A 13,504-nucleotide genomic window follows, 5' to 3' on the forward strand; every position below is an offset into this window, starting at 1 on the left:
GAGATGACAACTTGTCTTTGATCATAAAGAAAAGAATAGAAACAAGCAAACAAGAAAAACTAAGAAGACTCTACAGTTTAACTCCATCCCTTCCACATTTTTAAGCTTTTTTGTTGTCTCAATCTATTTTTATATTGCCTATCTCTTAACAGGCCGCTATGGCTATTATTATTTTTGATAGCTTTGTCTTTCAGTCTTCATGGTAGAGTGATGAGTGGATCGTGTACCACAATTCCAGTGATAGAGTATTCTGAGTTTGTCTGTTTACTTATTTTTACCAGTGGGTTTTATACTTTTAGATGTTTTCTTTTTGCAAGTTAGTGTTGTTTTTTCTTTCAGATTGAGCAGTTCTCTTTAGTATTTCTTGTAGGATGGGTCTGGTGGTGATGAATTCCGTGAGCTTTTTCTTTTTTTGGGGAGGGGTTGTGGTCTGGTATCAGGTAGTTTTTGTTGGATATAGAATTTTTGGTGGACAGGTTGGTACCCGCCCCAAATCCCCTACCCCAGCACTTTGGATATGTCATCCTGGCCTGTATAGTTTCTATTGAGAAGTTGATTGTCAGACAAATTGAAGCTCCTTTATGTATTATTTGTTTCTTTTTTCTTGTGGCTTTTCTTTTTGCCCTTGACCTTGAAAGTTTGGTTATTGTATGCCTTGTGATAGTTTTATTTGGGTTTCATCTATTTAATGATCTCTGACCTAACCATACCTGAATATGTATGTCTTTCTCACGTTTTGGAAAGTTTTTTGTTATCATTTCTTTGAATAAGTTTCTATCCCTTGCTCTTGCTCAGCTCCCTCTTGAACACCAATGATTCTTAGATTTGGTCTTTTGAGGTAATTTTCTATATCTTGTAGATATTCTTTATTCCTTTTTGTTCTTTTTAATTTTTTTTCCTTTGATGTATATTTTCAGATAGCCTGTCTTTAAGCTCGTTGATTCTTTCCTCTGCTTGATTCATTCTGCTCTTGAGAGCCTCTAATAAAATTTTCAGTTCAGCAATTTTTTTTTAGTTTTCGGATTTCTGTTTGATTTTTAAAAAATATTTTAATCTCTTTGTTAAAGTTATCTGATAAATTTCTGAGTTGCCTTCGGTGTTATTTTGGAGAACCCTGCGTTTTCTTAAAACTGCTATTTTGAAGTTAGTTATCAGAGTGCTCACCTGTCATTGTCTCATTAGGGTTGGTTACCGATTCCTTGCTTTTTCTTTTCGGGGAGGTCATGTTTCCCTCTTTGCTGTTGTTCCTTGTGAATGTACATCTTTGTCTTCACATTGAAGGATTAATTATTTCAGTCTTCTCCACATGGCTTGTTTTTGTTTTTATTCATTATATCTGCTTAGAGATTTCTTTGCAACATATCTGTTTAATATAATTTCTGCCAGGTCACTACCTCCTTTTAAGTACTTGATAGTGCCTTATGCCCAGGTTTGCTTTGGCTCTGGAACACTTTGGACCCCTGTCTGTCCTGGATGGTGGAGGTCCCAAAAGTGATATCCCTGCAGTGTGGGAAGGATAGGTAGGGGTTCATACCCAGAGAATCCATGGAATGAACCCCCTACAGTCTGCTGCTGAACAGCCACTCTGATGTGATGTCTCATTCGGTCCAGACGCAGAGCAGCATTTTCTGGGTTGGCGATGCTAGTCCCACCTCCCTTTCTTGGTTTCTGGCTGTCCTCAGAAGTTTTTCTGCTTTCAGGCACTCATGATGTTTTCCATTGGTTGAGGCAGGGGCAGGTCTCCCGCCAGGGAAGCCAAAATGGTGGGGAAACTGTTTGACCACCTCAATCTCACTTTTTCCACTGTAGTAACCATGAGTCAGAAACAATCCTGAAAGTAAGTATTAGTTTACCAAAGTAAGAAGTTTCTGTTCAACTATGGGTAGTAATCAGTAGGCTTTTCTTCCATAAATGCAGTACATGCATTAGGGGTTACACAAAGCTCTACTTTTGGTGAAAATATATCTGTATGATTGTCGAATAGCATTGTAACATTCTGGTGCCATTGAAAGAGTTTAGCATCACACAGTGAAACTTGTATTGAGATCATTAGGTAGGTATGAAGCAAAAACAAGAAAACAAACAAACAAAAAACCAAAAACCAAAACCCAAAAAACCCGCAACAGCAAGCAAGCAAACAAACAAAAACCCCCAAAGTAAGGTATCAAAACTGTGTGAAAAGGAAATGGCTTCCAAATACTCACCATATTAATAAACCACAGCTACCTGTCCAAGTAGTGAATACTTTCTTAGAAATGAAATAATTTTTCTCTTGAGAATTCATTTATGCTTCCAATTAATTTAGGGCTTTTTTGAAATGTGTCAAGGGGTTGCATATGCTGCAAAAATAATTGTCTAAAACCTTTCTCTTTTTTATCTTACTGGAGATAAATTGTATATCTAGTGAAGCCTGTACCTAATTCCAGGTCCTTGATGGTTACTTCTCTTGTTTCTGTGCCCCTGATGCATGCACCTCTCCCAAATCTTTTTGTTTTCTCATGGCAGGAGTGGCAGCCCAAGTACTCCAGAATCTTGCAAAATACTTGTATATGTCTGTGCCCTATGAAGATGTGTGGATTTTCTTTTCTTTTTCTTTCTTTTTTTTTTTTTTTTGAAACGGAGTCTCGCTCTGTCGCCCAGACTGGAGTGCAGTGGCCGGATCTCAGCTCACTGCAAGCTCCGCCTCCCGGGTTTACGCCATTCTCCTGCCTCAGCCTCCCGAGTAGCTGGGACTACAAGCGCCCGCCACCCCGCCCGGCTAGTTTTTTATATTTTTTTAGTAGACACGGGTTTCACCGGGTTAGCCAGGATGGTCTCGATCTCCTGACCTTGTGATCCGCCCGTCTCGGCCTCCCAGAGTGCTGGGATTACAGGCTTGAGCCACCGCGCCCGGCCTGAAGATGTGTGGATTTTCATATGCCTATTGATAGTAATTTAGAAAATTTAATGGACAGTTGGGGAGGGAGCAGGAAAATCAAATACAGAACAAAGAAAGGTATAAGATGTTTTCACAATGCAACATTGAATTATACAAGATAAACTAAATGTCTTGGGACAGCATTTCTGTCGTTTTGGACATAGCACTCGTAAAGCAAGCTACTGAGCCACATCAGAGCATCTTGCTATATTTTGATGCATTCTTAAATGAAGGTAACATAGGATGAGTTATGGTTGTGGAACTTTGTGTCTTCAAGAATTGGTTGAAGAAACAACACTAGGGCACATGAAAATTACGCCTTAGCTAACCACTACTGCCACCACCACCACTACTGTCACCACTGTAACACTATACTTTCTTGTCTGTTTTTACTATGCCAGAAATTGTCCTAAGTGGTTTATGACATTTTATTATTTAACTTTATGGAAAACCTTCTAAAGTAGCTATTATTAGTACTCCCATTTCATAGCCAAAGAAACCAAGGCTTAGAAAGCCTACTTAGCGGCTGGGAGTGGTGGTTCATGCCTGTAATCCCAGCACTTTGGGAGGCCGAGGTGGGTGGATCATGAGGTCAGGAGTTCAAGACCAGCCTGGCCAAGATGGTGAAACCCCGTCTCTACTAAAAATACAAAAATTAGCTGGACATGGTGGTGGGCACCTGTAATCCCAGCTACTCGGGAGGCTGAGGCAGAGAACTGCTTGAACCCGGGAGGTGGAGTTTGTACTGAACTGAGATTGTGCCACTGCACTCCAGCCTGGGTGATAGAGCGAGACTCCATCTCAAAACCAACTGACCAACCAAACAACCAACCAACCAAACAAAAACTTATGTAGCATAGTTAAGGACATATAAACAGAAATGTGGTAGAGCTCATATTTAAAGACAAGTCTCTCTGATTCAGCAACGTATGTTAGTAAAATTCCAATTTAAGCATTTAAGTGTTTGTATGTGGAAGCAGCCCCTATGAGACCTAAAAGCGAAGTGAACATCAACGCTTCACATAGTCAGTAGAATCATTAAACTTACAATCTGTCTACAGTGATGTCATAGAAGTACCAAGTGGGATATCTGGGAAAAGGTAGCATTTAAATATACAACTGGGGAAATTTCTGGTTAGTGACTACAATTCCTCTAAGAGCCTAGGTCTTAGATGGGGATAAGGGAGAGTTATGACCCTACAACCAAGTCAAAGTATTTTTAATCCAGGAAAAGTAGAATCATCTTTTAGGCCTTTGGAACAGACTAACAGAATTTGGAGGGAGTGGTGGACATACACCAGACTCTCAGAAATTGCCTTTTGAGTAGGAGTGGAGGTTTCTTGACACTAAGACTTATGATTGAAGAAATCCAGTTTGAAGTTCTATAACAGAGTAGGTAGTGTGGGATATACTTCACAGTAAGAGGAATTTATTGTACTTCTTGGTCTCTAAGACTTTCTTGTGAAGTAATAGGGACTACTCTGACTTAGGAAAAGAACCTCTTGTAAAGAACAGAGTGACTTTTACTAGATAACCTTTAAAGTCTAGGCTTTCTGTGTATTTCTTTCCATTATCTTGAAAGTTGGAAGGAGGGACTAACGTAGTGAAAGCATGGAAATACTGGCCATAGCCTTTATGTCTTCTAACATTTTAAGAAAACATAGAGTCTGTTTTTTGCTACTCATATTAAATTCTCCAAATAATGTTTTAAACTCAAATTTTAAATTCTTCTTTGGAGGAAAGCAGACTCTTCACTGTTTACAAGGTTATTTTTGAGTTGCAAAATTCTGTTTCTTCCCCGTATCCCTCCATTCAGTTTTGACTGTCACAATCAGAAAGCTTGAGGACACTTTTTTCTTGTGTCTGTAGTAGAAACCTTAGCAGTAGATAATAACTGCTCCAGGTCTGTTAAATAGATGCATTCTCTAACCAATATTTATATTTCAAAGAATCTTGCGTTTTAAGGAAAAGATTCACTGTAGAATTTTTAAATGCAGTTATTAAAGTACACATTTATATATCACAAATTATTTTGAAGTGACTAAAGAGAAAACGAATATACATATAAAGAGTTAGAAGCCACTTTAATTGGCTGTCAATTGGAGAGCAATCAGAAACAAAGATAAACTTCTCTTAAGGCAAAATGTGAGTCAACCGGAAAACCAGATTTGTTTTACAAAAATTCTCACAGATGTAATATCAAGCATGCTTGTACTGGTATTGTGTAATGTTGTCATTGATCACTTCTCTTTGTCTTGTTGTTTTTATGTAGTTGATTCCACAAGCCATTTTTGTGGGTAATGGGAAGTCAGCTTTCAGTGACAGTTGATACGATAAGGATCCCCTCCTTGGGTAAGGAGCCTGCACCAAAGATAGTCATCAAGCATTTGTTTTTATAATTTCAAATCAGTGTTCAACATTGACAACCTATCAAGTAGAAAAATAATGGTACCTTACCTTTATATAACATATGTTTTATGAAATTTCTGTGTGTTTCTTTATAGGTGAGTTCAGTGTTCTATTTGGAACTTTGTGTTTCTTATATTTTAGTCATTTTTAAATAATACAGAGGCTATCCATGACCTTATTTTTTAAATTGCAAGTGTCCCTGTTTAGACTGGTATAATATGTATTTGCTTGTGGAATGAGAAATGGGATTAGTTTCCACACTTTTTGAACAATGTTTGTTATTAAGTGAAAGAAAAAAGAAATAAAAACAAAAAAGAAAGATAAGGGCCCCAACTTAAAGCTTGCCTTCACTACCCATAAGTACCTACTCTTTTTGTCTAGTCAAAACCCTTTACATAAATGGAGTGATATGATCCCCATGTGTCGGGCACTGTGCTAGTCACGAGATACAAAATGGAATGGAATATGATCCCCACTTTTAGGGAGTTTGCAATCTAGTTCAGGAGATGGACTATTTCACCCTCAGCTATTTTTCAGTTCGCTCAGTGCTTTTACAGATTGGTTTAGCTAAAGTGCATTTTCAGAGTCTAGTGGAGGCTGAACAATTCTGCTTGACTAGAAAGAGAGAGCTGGATAATACTTCACAGGAGCCCTGACATTGGAAGTGGGTTTTGGAAGGTGAATTGGGGTTGAGAAGGGGATGAAGAAATTAGTAAAGCTTATGTTGGACCTATAAGCCACAGTCTATCAGACAACTGCTGTGTCTGGCGCATGAAGTAGGTGGGAGCCAGGCTTCCGCTGAGATGCGGTCTGCAAAGTTAGGGTGGAAGCTGCTTATTGATCATAGGGCAGCAGAAGGTGGACAGGAATTCATGCAGTAATGGAGGAAAGGTGTGTGAGAGACAGAGACATGGGAGAGATGAACTAGGCAGAGACACATTCCCTGTACAGTCTTACTTAAATTTCACATTAGAAGCACATAAAGATTTTTTTGTTGTTGTTGTTCAATTCAATTTCACAGAAATTTGCTGAGCATTTCATATATGTTTAAAAAGAGGTCATACAGGGCTATATTTATGTAACATCACCGTGGGTGTGAATGATATCTCTCAGGAAGACCATGCAGAGAAAAAACAAACTGTAGCATGGTGGGTAGGGGAGGAACTGGCATAAGAGATAGTCCAAAATAGCATGATTGACAAGGTAGGAAGAGACCAAGGGGAGAGTAACTATGGAGGCCAAGGGTAGACATTCAGGAAACTAGGAGTGGTTAACGGTGTCACAAGCTGCAAAAGGGTAAAATAAGAAGAAAACTGCAAGTTGACACTTAGAAGATAGTTATGAGTGGGATACGGAGCACGTAGGCCAGTGGGGGTCCTGGGGATGGAGGGTAGCAAGGAGCCATCTCCCAATTTCACCTAGAGGTGACCCTGTACAAAGGAGCCTTATTTAAGGCGATTTGAATACTTTGTTAACAGCTTTTAGAAAAGGTTGGTTGAGGAAGGAGATTGAAGCTCTTGGCTTAAATTAAGGTTCTGGATTATTTATGGATTTAATTTATCCCTTTGATCCATGTCCCCAGTTGACACAAGCTGTCAAGAGTTAGCTGCATTCTTTTCTTCTTGAAAAAGTAGGAAGAATATTTAATCATAACTGAGCTGCACTAATAGAAATTTTAATAAAACTGGGCTGAGCTAGGACTGGGAGGTTTCATAAGCAATGAGAGAGTGTGAATGTTCCTCTGGGTGCTCTCTGTGCACTTGGTGTAATTCTTAGGACTGAAATATAGTATTTAATCCAAAAAGCTCACAGGGTTTTCATAAATGCAGTTTAATTTAAAGTCTATGCAAGCACATGCGGTACATAAAGCACAACTTTCTGGGACTTTTAAGCTTCTCTGCAACTTAGATAAAAGTTAAAAGAATAAAATCTTTGATAAATTTGGTAGCATGCTCATTTAAGTTGTTTACCTTCAATGGGAATCCAAGTAAAGATTGAAACTCCACCTGGCTTTCTACATACTCAGTTTTTCCTTGAGGATAAATAAGAAGGCCTGAAGAATGATTGTCATCTGGAGCTTAGAGGTCATCTAGTACAGTGTCTTCATTTTGCAGTGAGGAAACTTAGAGCTACAGAGGAGAAATGCCTTTTCCAAGGTGCATTACTATTAGTGTCAGTGCTGGGAAAATAATTAAGGTACTTGCAGTAGGGTGAAACCCCACATTGCTACTATTGCTGGCAATAAAAAAAAGCAATATGACTCAAACACTACAGATTCTTCTAATTCCTCCTTCAGACCTCTTTAATCCTGCTAGAGTTTTCTTTCCAAAAACAAATGTGATTGCATCATTCCTTCCATGTTAAAGTCTTCAGTGGCTCCTCTGAATAGTAGCCAAACCCCTACCTATTTCTGTGGTCATATGTACCGAACCACTGACCCTCATGGGCTACTTAACCATGTGCAGTCCTGGGACTCATCTTCTCTCATGCCTTTTCATTATGTCTTCCTGGGAGACCCGTCTACCTCCCTGGTACTTAACAACTCCTGTTCATCCTCCAGAATTCAGCCTTGTACTGCCACCTCCCAGAAGCCTTCCTGCACCTTCTCCCTTTGTGCTCCCATATTCTATGCGGTTGCATTTCTGTTATACCTGCCACGCCGATTGACGACTGTTTGCTTATATGTTTGACTATTTGCTTACATGTTTGACTGTTCAACTAGAAGATCCTTGAGTGCAGAGAGAATGTTTTACCCATTTTGACATCCTGAGTGTACAATGCCTAGGGTGTATAGTGTTCAGTAAGTGCTTATGGAATTGAATTGAACACTAACAACAAATGTAGAGAATTGTGAGTCTCTAATAGAATATTTAGATGAGGGTATGTCCTATGAGCTCTCAACAGTTTGAAACTAGGCTAGTTTGTCCACCTCTTCTGCCAGTTTTCCATAACCTTTGGAGAAACTGGTCAACTTGTTATTCCCTAGGGACACCATATGCGTTTATTCTTCCCACTGTGCCTTTGTCCATGACATTGTCTCTGACTGGCAAGCCCCTCATTGTTTATTTAGCAGTTATTGACTACCTTTGTGTCTGACATTGTGTTGGGCTCTTACCTTTTCCTTCCTAAACAGGCCTCTACTGTTTGAGGCCTCCTCAAGTTCTACTCACACTTGTATCTTCTTCTAATCAATGGTCTCAGTCCTCATCACTTTACTTCCTACAGGTATGGCACATTTGATATTTAATAAATGCTACCTTTTATGGTTATTTTTCATTCTGGGCATATTACACACCTGTTCGACTAAATTATAAGGCTCTTGAGGGCAGAGCTGTATTTTCAGCAGCACACTTTATGTAGAGTCTTAATACATGTTGGTCAATGATCGAGAGGACTTGGGGGGCACATTTTTATGCTGAGGCTCTGTCACTGTGCAGTGTGTTTGTGAGGATGCTGTTCATGGAGACAGGTCAGGATGGCTGTGGTCAGGGATTCTGGAATTGAAGGGCAACTTTGGGAAGCATAATTGTCCGAGTTCATTAAAAGTAAATATCTCCCAGATGGAAAGATTAGATCATGCAGACATTTCCCCAAATTGCAGTGATTTATAGGCTTAATACCATAGCAATTAAAATCTGATTGGGATGGGGAATAATTTATCCGAAAAAATAAATAGAATTTACAAAGGAAATTCTGAAAAAGTATATTGTGAGAGGCTACTTTATTTAGCCTTTAAAAAGCTTCAATTATTAAAATATTTTAGTACTCATTCACAAATTAAGAAATATTTTTCTTTTGTTGTTTTATCTATGCATGCATGTTTTGTATTATACTATAATGCAAATGTAAAAAATGCCTGTAAACAATCTCATTTTGAACTGAGTCTTCATTTGAGGTAATGGTGGAAAAAAGCTTTAATATGCTTTCCTTCCCAAACACAACAGGGCAAGAAACTGGATTACAGTGAAAGAAAAGACATTGAGAAGTATTTTTTTTTTCTTTTAAATCATGGTCCCATCACATAAAAAATAATTATATTATTCCAGAGATAACACAAAACAGAGGCAAAGGGCAGAGTTTCTCTGTAGATATTGTTAGGATGTCCAGTTAGCCTTTTGCGGGTGGGGAGATGGGTAGAATCTAGTAAAATAAATGCCAAATAGATTAAGTAATTAAGTATAAAAATCAAACCACAGTCCAGCGTGAGAAAAACCAACCGAGGACTTATCAGACTCTGGAGGAGGTACACTTTACATACGTGGGGCTCAGAAAGGGCTTAGTGATGGCTTCATTGCACATGAAGATCTATAGTACTCATGCTGACCCTGTCCAGCACTGGGTCCCCAATGGCAAGCGGCATATATCGGGTTCCATGGTTACTTGTAAGAATGTGGGGATGCATGGAGTGTAAATGAACGTGTAGACTTCAGACTGATTGGCTTTGAGAGTTCTCTGTGTGCATATGTGTGTTTTGGTTCCCTGTGAACTCTAGAAAGAGGAGAGAAGAGGAAATGGCCTCATGGGACTTCCGTGTCACCACTTCTGACACTTCAGGGCTGTGTCATTCTTCATATATTATTGGAAGGAGGTGCAAAGGAGGACAAGATCTCAGAACCGAAAGAGAGAAAAAAATGCAGCTCTTTTAAGGATGTAAGATGGGGAGTGGGACGTGGTGGGAGTGTATTTCTAAATGCTTTTTAAGCAATTTTAATCATCTTTCTATTTCTGTGGTGGCAAATAAAATGACTGCCTCTCAGGCTTCATGTCTTTTTCTCTAGCTGAAAAGCACTTGTAAGCTGGAAAAGAAGCTCCTCCATCTGGATTTTTGTTAGTTTCATAACTGCTTCATTACAGACATCAATAGGCCATTACACTATAGTTATAGCTGGCTTAGTTGGCTTTCTGAGGACAGAGCTGTATCTGCCTGGCTCACCATTGTATCCCCTCCACTTATCTGTTACCTATTTTAGAGTAGAAACTTGCAAACATTTGTGGAATGAATAAATAAATGCCTACAGTGTATCTTCAGAGAGTGGTAAAGACCTCTGAGACATAACCCTTGATTTGGAGTTTATCATGTGAAAATATCTGACCTTTATTAACACTTTCTTTGTGACATTGTGTTTTCAGAGAACGCTCACTATTAAACTTTCTTACATTAATTACCCTTAGAGACATACGAATCCAGAATACATTATAGTCGTTTGTCTTGGACTTGTTCATGAACTGAGTTCATTGTTTTATTTTGAGCACAGCTCCTTCTTCCCCTCTGTACTGTAAAGTTATTAATAGAAATAGGAGCTTCCCAGCTTCAGTGACATGCCTGAGAGGGATGTTCAAAAGAGATAGAAGGATTCATCTCCTAAGTAATTTGTATGCTTGGAGTACCACTCCTTAGAAACCCTGCTCTTTGTTGCTAACGTGTTTCATGATAGGACTGGCATGTAGGAGTGAAGGCAACCAGGGAAGACAGGGAGAAACGAGAGCCTAGAACTAAAGCCCTCCTGTCCCCACCCCAAGACTAGACAGGTGTTAAGGGTGGGCCAGGTGGAGGCATTAGCTAGCAGTGGGAGGAAAGAACAAGGCAAGTAGGCAGACCACAGCACCCAGGCAGTCATGAGGCAATCCTGGAAGAGGGTGTAAATGTAGACAGTAGGCGGAAAGGCATCTGGGAGATGAGTTAGTGTGGTGGTTAAGAATAGTAGGTTTTGGAAGCAACTCAAGTGTCCATCAGTAGATGAACTACAGACCGTAACTCCCTTGTCCTCTGCCTTCCACTTTGGTTTGTCCAATGGACACTGGCAGCAGGTGATAGGAGGGTTACAGGAGAGAATCCTCCAACTCCTTGCCTGCTGGGCTGCATACTGGCAGCCACTGTGCCCCTGTAGTACTTTCTCCTGTGGCTAAAGCTCTCTCAGAGATTGCCTGTGTGGGGTTAGTGATGATAATCACTTCCTACTGTTGTTAACCTGGGATGCCTCCCCGTCTCTTACTGGTTTCATTAAGCCTGTCTGCGCCTCTGTACAACTATGCTTGATTAAACTCTCTCCAGAGAGCCCCGTGTTTCCTGCTGGGTCCCTGACTGTCGCAGTGATACAGTGCTCTTACCAGAAAGAAGGGGATGGATGCAGGGCAAACAATAACAACAGGTGCCTGGCAGCAACTGATGCTGACCCACTACGGCCCCCTGGATTATGACTCTCCAGTCATCTCCCACGGACAGGATTGGGCCCACAGCTCTCCAGTTACCCCAGATGTGGGAAGAGAAAAAAAATTGGAAAAAGAGAATCTAGAAGGGCCTGACAGCAGTCCAGAATGACCAGAGAGGAGTTTTGTCCTAAGTGTTTGTACAGATATTCCTTTAAAAGGAAGGACTCCTTACATTTTTGTTGGGAAGTCAGATACTTTCCATTTCCCTAGTGTGGACGAGGAGGTGGTGGTCCTACATTCTAAAAGAATTGCAGTTTGGAGTGTCATAGGCCTTTTGAATTTAAACTGTCTTCATGATTTCTTTTAAAGAAGATTGGATTGAAAAACAACTCCCAAATCAGAGGAGTATCTTCTGTCAAGGCTGTGTAGTCAGTCTTGACTGCGTTGTTAGCATCCTGCAAATCGTGAAGTGACAAACACTCTTGTTTCTGAACTTTCCGTTTTAGCCATTTCTTCTTGTGTCATTCCAGAAAACAGGCAACACATGGATGTGAAGTGGGAGACTTTCTTCACGTCATATCAGCTCAGAGGTGTCCTTTGTGCCAGTCTCTGAGCATGGGGTGACACTTCCAAACAGGTTATTACTCCCATGAGTTATCGGGTTGCTAATCACCCCATTTACAGAGTGATCCCATTACATTACCCTGCAGTGTTCGTTTAAGGGCGCTTAGACCAAAGCCCATATTTAAGAGTGCTCCCTTGTCTGTTTCATCTTGGGGTTTAAATTGAATTCTCTAATGTTGGTAGAGCAACCTGAATCATTTCGGAATTCAGCTAAAAATAGCAGAGGGATCATAAATGCAGACCCCTTTCTCGATGTGAGTACTATCATGGGTGGGGAAAATGCATAGTATTTGCTGGGAGAGGCCACTTAAATTCCCTTTTGGTTTCCATTAAAGTCCTGCATGCGTTGTACTCAGTCACAACTGCAGGCTTAGATGTCAGAACACTCATTTTCATAAATAGACCTGGAAAACATAATCACATTCAACCCTTGCTGTTTTGAACTCTGGAGTAACTTTAGAGAACACACTATTTTAACTAACACTTACTTATAAAAGTTAAGGTCAAAATTCCAGACAGTTTGTTATTCAATTATAGAAGGAAATCAGGGATTTCTTTTACAAGGTTTTCTGCTACTGCTCCTGTCTCTTTTGAGTATGTGTGTGTATGTGGGAGTCAAGGTTAGCCTTGTTAGGTAGGCTATTTTTATTTAAATGTGTTGAAGTCTGCAATAAAACGTTATGCAGACATTCCCCAAGTTGCAGGTGTGATGGTTTCAAGGTTACTTCATGGAGCTGGAGCACTGGCTGTGCAGGCCCTGAGGGCCTGTGGTCCCAATGGGGTGGCTGTGATGTGCTCCATGGCATCTGGAGGTGGCGTTCCTACTGATGATGAGCTGACGACTGGATTGGAGATGCAGGTCATGATGGTTGCAGGGAAGGGACTGGACCTATATAGTGTATTACCCCCAAAGGCAGTTTCAGGCACCAAGGAAGACCCTAATTTAGTTTCCTCCATCACCAACAAGAGTATAGTGGGCTGCATCTGTGAAGAGGACAACAGTGCTGTCATCTGGTTTTGGCTGCACAAAGCCAAGACCCAACAGCAATGCCCTAGCTGTGGAACCCATTATAAGCTGCTGCCCCACCAGGTGGCCCACTGAGCCCATGCACTAAGTTACTCAAAATGTGCTGTAAAGTTTCTTCTTTCCAACTAAGACTAGCTCTTGTATTGGCTGATACACCAGATCAGGCTGTATACCTGATCTGTGAATGTTTCTTGTATATGTGGTGCCAGTTACAACATAACAACTCCTCCCCTACCTTCCCCACTGGCAAGCTAGTCTGCTCTGCTCTCCTTTCCTTCTTGCCATTCATTAGTTCCAGAGAGCAATCTTGGGGTTCTTGGACACTAATGCCAGCTAAAGTCTGACTTAGGCACATTTCTGACCTACTTACCTCTTCT

General features: G+C 40.4%; 1 pseudogene; it reads left to right on the top strand.

Moving 5' to 3' along the window:
• The first annotated feature begins 12,809 nt into the window (after positions 1 to 12,809).
• Positions 12,810 to 13,202, top strand: LOC104663993 (annotated as a pseudogene).
• Positions 13,203 to 13,504: the final 302 nt, after the last annotated feature.

The sequence above is a fragment of the Rhinopithecus roxellana genome, chromosome 2 (assembly GCF_007565055.1).
Source record: "Rhinopithecus roxellana isolate Shanxi Qingling chromosome 2, ASM756505v1, whole genome shotgun sequence".
Taxonomy (NCBI): domain Eukaryota; kingdom Metazoa; phylum Chordata; class Mammalia; order Primates; family Cercopithecidae; genus Rhinopithecus; species Rhinopithecus roxellana.